Raw genomic sequence first — 17,428 nt, forward strand, 5'->3', positions numbered from 1 at the left:
CATATACACCGCAGCAGAACGGGGTGGTTGAGAGAAGAAATCACACCCTTCTTGAGATGACACGAAGTTTGATGAAGGCAACACAGGTATCGAATTATTGTTGGGGTGAACCTGTGAGACATGCATTATATATCATCAACAGGATTACCACAAAGGCCTTGTCTAAAACAACATCCTACGAAAGATATTTTGGACAAAAACCCAACATTGAACATCTTCAGGTTTTTGGTTATATATCATATGCCAAAGTATTGGGTCCAAACTTACAAAACATGGATGATAGATCAAAAAAATTAGTCTACTTTGGATCTGAGTCGGGGTCCAAGGCATACAGACTATTTGATCCATCTACCAGAAAAATAATAGTATCTAGAGACGTCGTCTTTGATGAGAAGGCCACTTGGGCTTGGAGTAGTGGGTTAGAAGACGAGTTGAGGCCTGGAATGTTTTGGGTCCAATGGAAAACGAACGTAGACACTGGAGCAGGGCCTGTTATGGGTGATTCAAACCAAAATGAGGATCGACATGAAGAGGACGCTATTCATGGAGATCCCGATAATATAGTTCACGAGCATCAAGTTGACGATGAGATCAATAACGAACCGCAAGTTGAAGATGAGGTTAATAACGAACAACCAAGGCGTTCGTCAAGGAAGATTTAGCGACCAAGAAGGTTTGATGATTATGTTTTCAATTTATTTATCGAAGATCATTTTCTTTTCTTATCAATAAATGAAGACGAACCAGCTAGCTTCTTGGAAGCGGTGAAAAACCCTAGGTGGGTAAAAGCAATGGAGGAAGAAATTGACTCAACTATGAAGAATAAGACGTAGAGGCTCGTTAAAAGACCGTCGGATGCGATTGTGATAGGTCTAAAATGGGTGTTTAAAATCAAACGTGATGCTAGTGGGGCAATAAATAAGTAAAAGGCAAGGTTAGTTGCAAAAGGATACTTGCAACAAGCGGGTGTTGATTTTGATGAAGTTTTTGCACCGGTGGCTCGCATTGAAACGGTGAGGATCGTGTTAGCTCTAACGGCATCAAAAGGATGGGAGATTCACAATCTTGATGTAAAGTCGGCGTTCCTTCATGGTGAACTTCAAGAAGATGTCTACTTTGAACAACCTGAGGGATTTGTTTAAGGCGGGTGTGAAAGAATGGTTTACAAGTTAAATAAAGCTCTATATGGGTTAAGACAGGCTCCCGAACATGAAATATTAAGTTAGATGGTATTCTAAAAGGTATGAAATTTAAACGTTGCATGCAAGAACAGGCGGTGTATCGACATAGGATCGGTGATGATTTGATTGTTGTAGGTGTTTATGTGGATGACTTGATTGTAACGGGTTCAAGTGTAGATATCATTAAGCGATTTAAAGTTCAATGTCAACCAAGTTCGAGATGTCAGACCTTGGTATACTTAGGTATTACCTGGGTAATTAAGTATATCAAAGCGTGAGGGGTGTAATTGTTACTCAAGAAGAGTATGCAAAGATAGTTCTAAAAGCTGCGGGGATGAGTAATTGCAATCCTACATTGATTCCTATGGATTGTAATAAGAAATTATCAAAAGAACATGATGAAAAGGAGGTTGACGCTATCGAGTATAGAAGTTCGGCGGGAAGACTGAGATATCTATTACAAACTAGACCTCATCTTGCATTCTCGGTTGGAATAGTTAGTCATTACATGCAAACACCGAAAGTATCACATATGGCGGCGGTTAAACAAATACTACGGTATGTGAAGGGAACTATCGGGTATGGTATTTTCTATCCACATGGGAATCATGGAAAGTTAATGGGATATAGTGACAATAGTCATAATGCTGATTAAGATGATGGAAGAAGCACTACGGGGCATGCGTTCTATCTTGGAAAGTCACCCATTACCTGGTGTTCACAGAAGCAGGATACGGTTGCACTGTCTTCATGTGAATCTGAGTATATGGTTGCTTCAGCAGCAAGTTGTCAAACTGTTTGGTTAAAAGATTTGATAGAAGAAGTGTTTGGGACAAGTAAGAAGGAGGTGGTTCTTAAGATTGACAATACGTCAGCTATTGCGTTAATTAAGAACCTGGTATTTCACAAATGGAGCAAACGTATCAAATCTAGACACCACCATATTCGTGAGAGGGTAGAAGAAAAGGAGATTCGGGTTGAGCATGTGTGTGGTAATGAACAGAAAGTTGACATTTTAACAAAGTCACTGACAAGGGTTAAATTTGAAGAAATGAGGAGGCTGCTTGGAGTTAAAGATCTTACTATGCAGATTCAAAAATTACATAGGTGATTGTTGGAAATTTCTGAATTATCCTATATACGATGAGGTATAATAGGAGCTATCTAATTTTGTGGGTAGATGAATTAGATACTGATAAGGATCGATGCTAGGATCCTAAATAGATGCAAGTTTGTTATGTCTTGTATTCTTTAAATATACATGTTGAGATATCGAGCTGTGATATCAAGTGTGAACCAATTGAGTTTTTTGTGTTTTAGTTTTTCTCAATAATAACCATTGTGTGTTTGGTTAGTTCTTGTTCTGCTTTGAATTCCATGTATCTAGTTTTTGACAATCGAGTTCATGTGAAGTTGAACTTGATTGTCAATGACAATTGTAGATTTTGGGTCTTCTAGGTGATCTACCACTTTGTAGCCAATGTGGCAAGTATACAAGAGCTCATGCCATCATGAGCCATAATTATGACAATTAAGGTCAAGAATAAGCTATGAAATATTAGATGCGGAGCTTGTCATTGTGGGAGAGTAGGGAAGAAAGGAGAAAACGACAACCGATGGAAGGGTTATAGTCGATCGGAGAGAGAGAAAGAGAGAATAACTCTAATACCCAGTGTTCTAAAAGGCGGGCCATGGCGTGAGGCGTGGCTCCGCCGTTACGAAAAGTCTCATAACGTTGTTGTTAGGCGTGGTGCGTGGCAAGGCGTGATATGACGCATTATGACGTGTTATGGCGCGTGTTTTTTCGTTTGAGACACGTTTTTTTGCTCTTTGTTATATCTTTTCTAATCGGAGATACATGTATTGTGGTTTTCGTTAAATTTTTGTTACTAGTTATGGATTTAACACTTCTAAAAAGTAGTTATATTTAATATAAATTTATATTTATATGGTAATATAATTTTAAATTAATACAAAATCGTCGCCTTACCCCACGCCTTGAAAAACGTCAATGCTCGTTAAGCTTGAGGTTTGACCTTGCCGCCACGCCACGCCTCACGCCATTTAGAACCTTGCTAATACCATATAAACATTATTTAAAAGGCATTCGCATAAGGATATCAAGTGTTTGAAAAATGTTTATCTACTTAGGCATTGAGGGTTCAATAGTGTAGTGGATAAAGTTGTAGTTTATGAATATGATTTAGAAGATATAAGTTAGCCATTAAAAAAATATATATAAAAAATATTTTCCTATTTTCCTTTAGAAATCAATACTCATTATACCAATAGATGTAAATCCCCAGTATGGCAATATGTACCCGACAAAGGTAAAGCGCATCAGCATATAAAACATACTTACATAGTTACATATACTAAATACATATATACATGTTAACAGATAACACTTATACCTTCAACATGAAAACTAACACACAACTGCAGAAGTGATGTTACTTCAAATTCTTAACATAAGCAACAAACAATACACAAACGAAACATAAACAACAAACAGTACAATCATAACACATCGGTTAAGTTAAGCCCCAAGTTACAATATCGTGGTTATTAAAAATATAAAATAAAGATACTTGTTTGGACATTTATGCCCTTTGAGTTTGACAAATGTGGGGAATTTATTGGTGAGAAATAGTGACAGTTTGGAACCCTGAGCACCTACGGGACGTCTCTCATTTTACGGTTGCTTGACGTGTAGATGTGATGAGGTATTTTCTTGCCTTATTTAGTAATCCATAATATATATATATATATATATATATATATATATATATATATATATATATATATATATATATATATATATATATATATATATATATATATATATATATATATATATATATATATATATATATATATATATATATATATATATATATATATATATATATATATATATAGGGTTAGGTTCATTTGAGACCACCTATATTTTGTGAGTGAGACGCATTTTTTTATTTTTTTTTAGTTAATTCAAGTTCCGGAAATAATATTTAAAAAAAGAATTTTTTGATTTTTCCATTTATTTTGCATTTTAAAATTATTTTTAGAATATGTACAGTGTAATATTCTATTAAGAATATTTCACGTATTTTTAAAAAAAAATAGATTTTTTTTTTATTTTTTTTAGTTAATTCAAGTTCCGAAAATAATATTTAAAAAAAGAATTTTTAGATTTTTCCATTTATTCTGCATTTTAAAATTATTTTTTAGAACATGTCAGTGTAATATTCTATTTAGAATATTTCACATATTTTTCAAAAAAAAAAACGGATTTTTTATTTACTTTTTATTTTTTTTAGTTAATTCAAGTTCCGAAAATAATATTTAAAAAAAGAATTTTTGGATTTTTCCATTTATTTTGCATTTTAAAATTATTTTTAGATTTAATGTCACGGTCTTACAAAATTAGAATGGTCTCAAATGAACCTGAACCTATATATATATATATATATATATATATATATATATATATATATATATATATATATATATATATATATATATATATATATATATATATATATATATATATATATATATATATATATATATATATATATATATATATTTAGAAAGCACGATAACTCTACGTCGGCCATTTTTTCTTATTGAGCTATACGATTTTAATAAACCAACATATATTTAAATATTCTCTCCAATAAATTATTTGGTTGAATAGTTCACATTCGTTTATAATCTTCTGCTCAAACGTTCAATTGGCTGTGGGGTTTATAAGTCATAGATTCGAATCTTAACAAAAGTTTCGCCTCTTAATAGATTTGGTATGTCATTAATTGTTGATGATTAATTGACAAAAGATTGACGATAGAAGTGTCTTTATAAAAAGGCTCCAATGATAAGAAACGGCTAGGACAAAAATGATTGAAGTAACCGTATCTGAATTGATATGTGATGATCGATGATGCTGGTTGTGACAAGATGCGACTATGATGGTCCCTTTTTGATAGCCATCAAAGACGAAAGTTCAAAGTTAAAGACGTAAAAGCAAGTTTAAAAAAGAGAAAGTTGAGTGATATTAAAAGAGAGAAAATTAACACGGCCAGTTTCAGCTGAATTATTTATGCATGTTATATTTTATGTTACGCATTATTTTATCAATGTATATAATCAAAATTAAAGAGTTTAAATTATAAAGAAAAGATGTGAAGTGAGAATGGGGGAATCATTCTCAGCCACTCATTTTATCTAAGCATAAAAAGACACGGTGGTAAACTTGTAAATATGATAACAACCGTCAATCTCAAATACGTATTTATAGAGAATTAGATTACAGTTCAAACTCATTCATCGTTCATCATCCAAATTTCTTCTCCAACTTTCAACAATCATCCAAAATTTTCAATTAAACCATCATCAACATCATCCAGTGTTAATCAATCATCGATCTTTGTCAATAATCAACACGATTCAACAGTTAACAACAAAAATTCGTTTTTGGTTCTTTTAATTCAACCTTCAATTGTGCTTGAATACGATCAGATCTTCAACATCTATGATTAATTATACTCCCAACGTTATTAGATCAACATCATCGATAATCAACAAAAATCCACTTCATATCATTCATTCAACATCGATTATCAAATAAAACTTCAAAATTGAGGTTAGAAAACGATCAAATCGTTTTTTTTTGAAAAATTTCATATAATTCTCTATCAATCTACTCTTTTGTAAGATTTTAAATAGTCAAAATATCATGTTTTTAACATTTTAAAAAAAGTTAAATTGTATGCACTCCAATTGTTTGATGAAATGCATACACTAAATTACCACGTAATATTCATATATGAATATGTTTTCTCAGTATACGATTATTAAAACAAAAAAACAAATATGCAAGTCAGTATGTTATTCATATGTGAATAACATATAAATATTATATATATTTGTGAAAATACCTTGTAATATTCATATGTGAATATACTATGTAATATTCATATGTGAATAACATATAAAAATTATATATATATTTGTGAAAATACCTTGTAATATTCATATGTGAATATACTATGTAATATTTATATGTGAATATACTGTGTAATATTCATAAGTGAATATATATCATCTAATATTCACAAATGAATATACTATGTAATATTCACATGTGATATATCATGTAATACTATGTAATATTCAGGTATGAAAATATTATCTAATATTCATAAGTGAATATACCATCTAATATTCACAAGTGAATATACTATGTAATATTCATAAGTGAATGCATCGTCTAATATTTAAATATGAATATACTATGTTTATTATATTCTATATTCATATATGAATGATACTTAAATTGTAAAAAAAAAATTATTCATAGTTTTTATTCATAACTGAATAACAAATGTACTGTAGTAAAAACCTAATTCCTTTTTATTCACTTATGAATAACGATAGCTGAAAATATAAAAAAATATATTTTTTTTATTTTATCTTAAAACTATATCAATATGGATGTCTATTTGTAAAGAATAAAAAATCATGAATTTTGGTATATTTAAAATCATTTTTCGATAAAAATAGCTTCTTAAAAATTAAAAAAAAATGAAAAAACTATGTTTTTGTATATATTAAGGTAATAATTAGCATAGTTTAAGGAAACATGTTTTGTTGGAAAACACATGTCTATTTCTTTCCCATTTCTGCTGGTACAACGGAGGCTTTTGAGGCAAAAATAAATGAGTGGCTGAAAATGATTCCCCCATTCTCAACCTTTTTTTTCTCAATTGAACCCTCCTCTCTCTCTCTCTCTATATATATATATATATATATATATATATATATATATATATATATATATATATATATATATATATATATATATATATCTACCAAAAATTTTCTTCTTATTTGATCTTGACTCTCTCTCTCTCTCTCTCTCTATATATATATATATATATATATATATATATATATATAAGCCTTATTAATTGTTATTTAGAACTAAAAGGTATTTATAGTGTTTAAATTTATATTTTATAGGTATATTGTTGCTAGAGCGGAAAAGAACCAAAAGGAGACAAAAGTTGGGCTTAGAAGCAAAAAGAAAGAAGTTGGGTGAAGGCAGCCTACTACATGTTAGAAATTTGGAGTAACAAAAGGCTTAAAAATTCTAAGAATCTTGTGTACACTTTCAGATTAAAGTATTTGGGTGGTACTCCAAACTTTTAATCGGATAAGACTCAGAAGAGTTTCAAGAACAGAAAATATGAAGTTATGATTTTCGTAATTGTTGTTGTACCAGGAAAAATGATGACCAAAATGATTAAGTACTTCATTTGTCTGAAAACTGTCAAGACAGTTTTCTTTGTCCAAAAACTACTCCAACTATCAAATACAGTTTATAACAGTCATAAACTATCACTAAAACTGGATCATTAATAAGGGTCAAAATGAAGTCAAAAATCAGGTTCATTTACAGTCATAAAATGAAGTAAAAAGTCAGGGGCTGCCACCCCTTGGACCCCACTCCCAGGGGCGCTGCCCCCAGACCCTTGTTCGTTTAGGGGCTTCGCCCATAAATGATAGTGTACTTTGAATCTTGATCGAACTTAAACAATTGTGTACTTCACACCTTCCTTACTTATTTAATATTCATCAAGATTGATTTTTAGTCAACAAGTCAATCCATTACACTTAAATACACATTGATGATATAAATCACCAACACTACGCCCAACGTAATGCGGAGCTGTGGACTACGCCCAATGTAAATATTATTATGCCCAGCGTACTGGGCTTGTCTCCGAATCCTAATTGTGATGCGTTTCTTAGTACGCCCCGCATACACCGACTTACGCCCAACGTACGTAAGTTGGTTCCAAAGCTTATAAAAACCGATTTTCAGCCAACTAGAAGGAAGTACACGAATTTTATTGATCCTTAATCAACAAGTAAACTATATTCTACCGTTTGAGGACCTATAAGGCAGCCGAAGGGCCGTTAAGCTGACAAGAGCAAAGATCTAAGGGATTAGAGAGCGAATTCATGTCGGTAATCATGTGGATTGTTATCGTGACCATGTTTAGCATTCTATTTTGATGCCACTATGTGTTTACTTTCTGATTTAGGTGTTAAAACCTTTTACTTTATGTTTATGATAGAATGAATCTTTGAATTTATGGTTTAATTGCTATCTGGATTGATTATTCTTATTTACTTTATTTTGTCAAGTTTGATTGAAGATCCATATGTGTTAAAGATTGTTGTTTTGTTTGTTGGATTAGGTGTCTAAGCCAATAACTATAATTGGTATGTACTTGAATTGATAGCAACACAGTCCTTTTGGGTTGCCCTCAAACCTAGCAACCGGACAAGGAAATTATGAAAGGAGAGATATTGATTTATTATAAGATTAATAAATTAATATAAATGATTTATTAATATGTTAAAAGATTGATATATTAATTAAAAATCATTATGTTTAATTAATAGTTAGCCAGAAATTAATCATAATTAATTTTCGGGTTAAAAGTATTAATTATAAAGTGTAGGGACTAGTTTGCAATTATCAGATAGTTGAGTGGGAGGCTCCAGAACCTCCTTGGAAGGAGGTGGACGAAATCTATAGGGGAAACCCTAAGGATTTCGTCCAAGGGGGCTTGGATAAGGCCTTGGATTAACTTAGGCCCCAAGCAAAGGAGTATTAGGGTTTTCCCTAAACCCTAGATCCCTCAGCTATATAAGGAGCCTCCCAGCTCCTAAATTTGGTCACTCCTTCTTTGAAGAAACCCTAGGGCCGAAAATTGCATACTCTCTCTCTCCCTCTCTTTCAAGTTTCCTTCTTGCTAGTTCTTGGGTGTGACTCCATTAGAGGCATTACATTTGTGGTGCTAAGCTTCCAAGAAGATCAAGATCAAGTTCAAGAGGATTATCAATTGTTTGCTATAACAATTGAAAGGTATGTAACTCTTAAACCCTAGTTAGTTATTTTCGAAAATAGCCTCTCTCTCCTCTAGGGTTCTTGTTTGCAATTCAAACTTATATGTTCAATAGTTAAAACATTGATCCAAAGTAGGTTGCATGTGAACTTAGGAATTGTTTTCTAGTTTATTTGTTTTACATAAAACACATCATTGTTTCCTATTGCTGAATTAATAGAGTTTAGAGGACTATCTAGCTGTGTTAATTTGAATCATAGTTGTCCAGTAACCATTGTTGATTATGACTAGAGTTTTGACCAAAACCTAGGGTTAGGGAATAAAGTAATGAACTTTAATGTATGTGCATGAGTAGAATGACCATTCTCTACATGATTTAACTCCTATTACCATTAGGGTTAAATAAGATCAAATCTTGCTTAATACGAACTGAATACTGATTTGCATGATTGTTTGTTCACCTGATCAATGAATTAATAGTTGTGTTAAAATCAAAGGATTAGGTGTCATGATCGTGAAACTAGTCATATTAGGAATCGGTGAATAATGAATGAATATCCATTGTATCGGCAGTTAACCATTAATTTGAGATGTAATCTATCTAAACCAAAGTACCTAAAGAAATTTGTCTTCCAGTCAGTTTATCGATATTTGATGTTAAGTTGAATTTAAAGTTTTTAATAAAATATTCTTTTTTGCTTTAGTGTGTTTAGTGTAACCTATAATAAAAAAATCCAAATTAATACACCACCATTCCCCTTGTGTTCGACACTTGTTCTTACCACAACTATATTATTATACAATTAGGTTCACTGCCGTGTGTGTGTGTGTGTGTTAGTTCGGTTGCGATAAATTCAGTTTTATAAATTTAAAACTTGAGCATTTAAAATATTTATATATAAAAATCACATATCAAGTTTTTGACGCCGTTGCCGGGGAACAGTTTTCAATTAATTTGGTTTATTTGCTTATTCACTATTTTTTTCGTTTTTAGTTTAATTCTTATTTTTCTTATTTTCCTTGATAACATGTCACTTGTTGGAAGGTTGTTGCTGTTCTTTTTTGCAGAATTTAATTATTTAAAGGTCCCCAATGGAATTAGATGGAAAAAGGAAATTAAAATGGACAAAAAGAAAAAATATATTATAAAATTATGCCCATCGTAAGTTTTTGAACGCCCTGCGTACCGACGTACTTGCAAATTATGCTTAGTGTAACCAATGAAATCGGTGTACGACCCGTGTACTTGGGTATTATGCCCAGTGTAACTCGTCGAACGGGTTAAATCATTCTTGCCCTAACTTCTTTTTCTTCTTTCACTTCTTTTACACTTACGTTGTATCGGCTGTACTCTCCACAAAGTTTTGATTTTTCTTCTTTTCTTGTAAAATTTGACATTAAGATATGTTATTTGATTAGCATTTTGCTTTAAATTGTGGTTTAATTTCAAAATTTTGCTACATTGTGCCTAAATAGAAATCTAGGGTTCATACCAATCTTGATTTGTGGTTGATTTTTCATACGAATGGTGCTCGATTATGCCTTAACAGGCCGATTAAGACCTTCTGAATACACCTCCTGGTTAGAATTTGGCCTGAACTCGTCGAACGACCCAACTGATCGCATAGAACGGACGTACGCCCAATGTACTTTTCTTCCCTAACTCATTTTTTTATGTTGATTTAATCCATTTAATGTTGTGTTTTGGTTGTGGTTTTTTTTTGTGCTTAATTTTTGCAGGTTATGGCTAGAAGAAATCAAAGACGAAACCAACCTGAGGAAATAACCAATCACCAATTTTTGCTATTCCCACAAAGCTTAAACGATGAAACTCGCGACAGATATTTGAACAAGCTTAGTTTACTGCTTACCAAAGAAATTGAAATCATGCCTTGATTCGACTGGGGATTGGCGTCCCAAACTAGATTGGATGAACTTATTCGGAATTTTTTGCAATACACCTACTTGGACGCGAGTGGGGTGTGTTTGTTTGTATGTCGAGGTTGGGACAGACTGTTCAGGATACATGAACCTATTTATCGGGAATTTTTGCTGGAGTTCTATTATACAGTTTCCTTTGACCCTTGGAAGACCCCCGATGACAGGACAACTTTTTCCTTTCGACTTAGTGGTGTGAGTAGGGAGTGCAGCGCGATTGAGTTTGCCATCAGAATGGGGATTTATACTACAGATGAGATGAGTGTGACCACTTCCTAGCTTTTTTTTGCTAATTGTGTCATGGGACGACCTGAGTACTACAACGAAAATACATTTTGGGCAGAGATTACTAGGGGAGTGTATATACCATCTACTACTCAAGGGAAAATGATTCGGTCCTCCACTTATAGATTATTACATCGCCTGATTTCTATGTCTCTCACACATCATAAGAATGGTGAGAAAGTGCCTTGTACAAATTTGTTTTTCCTGTGGAACCTTGTTACACCAGCGAGGCGCCTAAACCTCCCAATTGCTTTAGCTGCTTACATGGGGAGGAGGGCCAGGGGGCTTCGTGAGGTCAACCCAATTTGTGATGGGCACTTCATCACGCGTTTAGCTAGATTATATCAGTTGTTGACGATAGATATCATGAGATTTGTGGTGTTTTATGACGTGAGGACGATGAATTTACAGTTTTTGGAGTTGATGAGGGCACTGGCATGTGGTGATGATGGTATATTACAGATACGACCAAACAACATGGCTGATGAGGGGGATGTTGCAGTAGCACCTGAGCCATAGAGAGTCCAGAGGCATCGAACTGCTCCACGAAGAACCCAACAGGGACTTGAGCTAGAGATAGATATTTGTTACCTTGCTCAACACATGAACGAGCGCTTTGATATAGTGGAGGGTAGACATTAGTGGTATGGGGATGCAACGACTGCATTCTTTGCCCATCAGGGTTTTCATTACCTAATCCATTTTCCTCCACCATACCAACAGCAACATGATGGATCCGACACATCTGGCACGCAACGGCTGACGACGAGGATAATGAGTGACCGAGTTATCCTTTTTATTTTTATTTTTATTTTTGGTTTATTAGACTTAGTCTTAGTTTTAGTTTTATTTTTATTTTGGTGTGTTTTAATTTTTTAAAATCAGGAAGCTTGTTTTATTTTTGGTTTATGTAATTTTGTTTTCCATGTTGATGCTCTTCGATTGTTTTAGATCTTTGCAAAATTTTCGCCATTAGAAAGTTGGCAATAAGTTTAGCAGCTAGGACCGAGTGATGTTTTATCACGTGAGAAAAATCCATGTGAGAGTTTGAAGTTAACAATCGAGAGCCTGAACTTTCAATAAGTGTGGGGTGCGTGTTGATTTCGTGAGAGATTATTATTTCGAAGAGTGGCGTTTCCAACTATACGTTGATTCCAATGGCATGGAAGAGTTGTTCCCATATCATGGAGTTTTATTTTGACGCGAAGCAGAAGTATCATCCCGACTGCCATGACATGGTTGACACTTTCCTATGTCGTGGGAGAGTTTTTCATCGAGAGAGGAGGCTACTATTCTAGATACCAAAATGTGACAACCACTTACCACGTCTTGGTCATGCTATTATTCACGATATGGATTTTTCCTCACTCGACGAAACGACGTGGTTAACAGTTTCCCACGTCACGGTCACTATGCATTGCATTAGTTTGCAATCCTTTGCACCACATTTCAAAAGTCGGTGTTCTTCATTTTATTTTCCGTCACATTGAGAAGCAACAGTTCCACTTTCCATTCTTCCAACAAATTTTTTGGAGCAACTTTTAGCAGCCCAATTCGATCTCGGCACTACTACCCCAGGGGAGTCTGTTCCTTTTCCCTCTTTTTACTATTTTTATGTGCTTAATTGGTACTATGCAAACAATGAGGGCATTGTATGAAATGAGTGTGGGGTAGAGGGGTCGAAAAAGCAATTTAAATTGGAAAATTAAAAATTGCTAGATCAAGAAAATTTAAAAATTTGTAAACTTGAAATAATAGTTTAATTTAGAAAATCCAGTCAACTAAAATTTTTGTTGATATTGTATGGGATGATCCGATGAGAGCCCAAATGTTTACTTGAGCCAACACATGTTATAGTGTATTTATGGATTCCCATTCTTATTGAAAAGTCATGAGATATGAAAGATAATCTATTAGTTTATATGGTATAATACGTTTTACATCCTATACTTGAAATCTATCCAGGAGATCTTATATAGTCATTGCACTTAGACTAATACCTCTAACCAACAAAGGTTGAAGTTAAGCTCCCTTGCTTACGCATGTAGGAATTGAGAGAGAGAGAAAAAAAGATAGTTAGAGAGAGAAATTACCAAAATGTTGTAAGTATTTTGGAGCTGTCAAAGTATAAAATCCAAAGATCAAAAAATCTGAAGAATCAAAAGTTGAAGATACCAAAAATCAAACAAAAAGGTGGTGAATTCAAAGAAATCAAAAAACGAATATCAAAGAAATGAAGAATTCAAAGAGCTCTATTGTGGTATCGAAAATTTGTAACTTTTAGATTATGTATGCTTGGGCAGCTTAACCAAAAATATCTTCAGGTTAAGAAAGATTTCTGAGGATGGATTCAGAGGGTTGAAAAACTGAATGTCGTATAAACTAAGGGGTGAAGGTTCATAACAATTGTGAGTATTTAGGAATGGGAAGTATTTAGGAATTATAGACACAAATACATGTATTGCGGTCTTGGGATAATGGTTGTTCAAAATGGATTGTTTTATGCAATATTGGTAAATTAAAAAGTCAATTTGCTTAGGGCAAGCAAAGGTTAAGTGTGGGGTATTTTGATATGTGTGTGTGTGTGTGTGTGTATATATATATATATATATATATATATATATTAGCCTTAATAATTGTTATTTAGAACTAAAAGGTACTTGTAGTGTTTAAATTTATATTTTATAGGTATATTGTTGCTAGAGCGGAAAAGAAGCAATAGGAGACGGAAGTTGGGCTTAGAAGCAAAAAGAAAGAAGTTGGTTGATTATAGATTCAACTAGACTGTAGGAGCGGTCCGGGGAGACTGTAGGCCCATGTGGCGGTCCCGTCATGCCGAAGGCTCGTTATAGATTCAGCTAGACTGTAGGCCCTGTAGGGTGGTCCAGTAAGGCCGTTGGCCAGTATGCATGTTGTTGATTGATTGTTAGCGATTTGGTATTTCAGTGTGGTATTGGTATTTTGGGGGTAGCTCACTAAGCCCTTAGGCTTACAGTTTTCAGTTATTGTTTCAGGTACTTCAGGAGATCATGGCAAGGCGAAGGTGTGACCGTACCACTCCTCATCCTTATGATATGATTTTGGGACACTCTGATGAATAATGATTTGAAAACAATTTGTAAACAAACACTATTTGGGTTTTAATTATGATTGGAAATGTTTAAATTTGGCGTAAAATTTATGGATGTTACAGACCCTCAACCCGTAATATGAAAGATATGAAAAATTGCCAAAAGTTGGTTTTTGGGTCGAACACGGCCCGTGTTGATTTGCACTAAAGTAACACGGCCCGTGTTTAGCATGGTCAACAGCTCCCATTTTGGTCAACATGGCCCGTGTTGATTTTGCAGTGTAAATCCAACACGGTCCGTGTTACCCCTCTGAATCCGAATCCAAACTTGATTTTTCCAACTTTTTCGTTCTTCGCCCGATCATCCCGAAATCTTCACCAATGCTTCCCGACACTTCCCAAAGCGCGTTCCAACCTCCGGTTTACCTGAAAAAGACATAAAAGTGTGCAAATAAGGTTGTTCTAGAGACTAACATGAATATGATGAAATGCAAGACAAATGAAGAACAATTATGCTAATTAGATGCATAAAAAGGGACTAAAAGGTGTGCAAAAAGGTGCACAAAATGCACCTAACAAATCTCCCCAAGCTTAGACCTTTCTTGCCCCAAGAAAGAACAAGAATCAGACAAAACAGGATAATTTCTAGATGGCAAAAAGAAACATAGAGCAAAAAGGGACAGAAGGATGCATGCAATGAAAACCATGAAAAAGAAAGAAAAAAATGTACAAAAGCACTAAAGAAGAAAAATATACCAAAAAGAAGTTTCAGACACAAGTAAATCATCTATATAAGTACGATCAGGCTTTACATCAATGTGGCTCCAATCATTAATACTTAGGCAACCATCCTGCTTCCTTCCACATATCACAGACTCCCAAAGTGAGGAAGACCCGAAAAGATGTAGCCTAATAACTCAACCATAGTTTTATTTAAACTTCATACCTTAATTAGCTTTATAGGCAAAAATAATAGAGTCCGGATCTCATGTCCTTAAGACTAGATGGTCATGAATCAGAATCGACGCATCCTTAAGAACCCGTCACGGAGAATTAGCTTTCGCTGAAACAGTGATCCCACCCGAAGGGGCCCAGCTCCTATGCTTTCACTTTTTCGAGAGCCACAAGTATCATATCACACAGTTCTTCATTCACCATATTTGACTTTGAGGCAGATTTTGTTTTTTGGTTAACTTGGATTTGTATCTTCATTTCGAGCTTGAATTCTTCAACCAACTTTTGAATTTCTGATAATTTCTTCGTTTTGGCACTTGAAATTCTGATTTGGGTACCGGATATAACAGTTTTACACTTCCTTCTTTCTTGACTGTGTGGATCTGATACTTAAGCTCTCTGTTACCGCGAGGGTAACGCGTGTCAAAAAATAGGTCCGTGTTCTATGGGTCCAGGGTTGCCGATAAAGATTCTTTTTAAACATCCAGAAGCAAATCATCCTAAAGCTGTTATTACCACCCACAAAACGTTTTAGTATTCCATTTTTTTATTATATAAGTTGGGGTTTTTCATTTGAGTTCTTGATTTCCCACTCATGGAGCTATTGTATGTAAAGAATGTCATCATCTCATACTCCTTTTTTTGTTTTTTGAAAATGCATGCATGAATATGAAATGCAAAACTGATAAAATGCAAAAACTTGAAATAAAAACTTTTTTTAAAAAAAAAAAGAAAGGCATGCATGAGTATGAAACTCTTTTTTTAATGACGATGATGATGCATGAATGAACCTAAATGCATGAATGAACCTAGTGTACAACTCTACCCCTCCCTGAGCTTAAAGATAAGCATCGTCCGCGATGCTCGAAAAGGGCGGAACAACCTGTTACGGAGGAGGAGACGGGTGGTGTCTGGTTGGGTAAGAGTCCAAACAATCACAAGTGCACACAAATTGAATTTTTAAAGAAAATATGGACGATTAAAGATATGGATAGAATTTACCGAATCGTTCTTGGAGTCTTGCAGTTGGTGGTGAGAACCTCCTCTTCAACCTCCCCAAGCTTGCCTACATGAAGTATCAAGCCCAAAAGCACAAAACAAATTGTGAAAATTTCGGACCTAGGGGTTCTTGGAAGAGAGAAATTGTTTTGGGGTGAGTTATGGGTGTATGGGGTTATAAAAGCTGATTTCTATACTTAAAACACATTTGTTCTGCAGCACGAGCACGACCCATGTTCTTTTAGTGTAAAATCACACGGCCCGTGTTGGGGGTTTAAAATTCTGAAAATGGCTGAACACGGCCCGTGTTGGGCATAAGGGAAAAATGACACAGGTTGTGTACCCCTCTCACTGCGAAAATGTTTGCCTCGCTTGAACACGACCCGTGTTCGATATAAGGCAAAAATGAACACGGGCTGTGTACGGCTCTGTTTGCCACTTCCCACTTTTTGAACCCAAAAAATCCCCTCTCATTCAAACGAAATGGTTTTGCATCCCGAGGTCCGCTTGGTGATTTAAAAACATGCTTAAATGCATTTGGAACATTAAAACCAAAAACTCAAAGAAATGGAAATGTTTTTAAAGAAAAAGACAAAAATACCCCCGCGTTGCCTCCCGGTTAGCCGCCCTTGTTTTAAGTCGTTGGCTCGACGTTGCACCCGAATATGCTTCGTTCTAAGTATGTGTGAAAGACCCTGTCTAATGGTTTGGTCTAGGTATACTGATCAGTGGTAGTGATTGTGTAGAAAGTCAATTTTGTCTAGTTTACAGTTGGTATGTGTTTACGGCCGTAAACTCATTACGGTTGTAAGTCTTGGCTATAAATAGGGCGTTGTGTCAGACTTTAGTTGTTGTTGATGCCTTCGTGTTTTCTCCAAGTTGTATCTGACGTTTTATTTCTTTAAGGCGTATGCAAGCTTGGTTTGTTTTGGTATATTGCTTATTGTTTCATCTTTGCTTCTGTTATTCGTCTTTGATCATTGGTAGATCTATTTTTCGGGCTTTACAATTGGTATCAGAGCGAGACCAGTGTCAAAGACGTCCTACAGTTGTGTTTTTGCTCAAAAACGATATTCGCA

Source organism: Lactuca sativa, chromosome 3, assembly GCF_002870075.4.
Source record: "Lactuca sativa cultivar Salinas chromosome 3, Lsat_Salinas_v11, whole genome shotgun sequence".
Taxonomy (NCBI): Eukaryota; Viridiplantae; Streptophyta; class Magnoliopsida; order Asterales; family Asteraceae; genus Lactuca; species Lactuca sativa.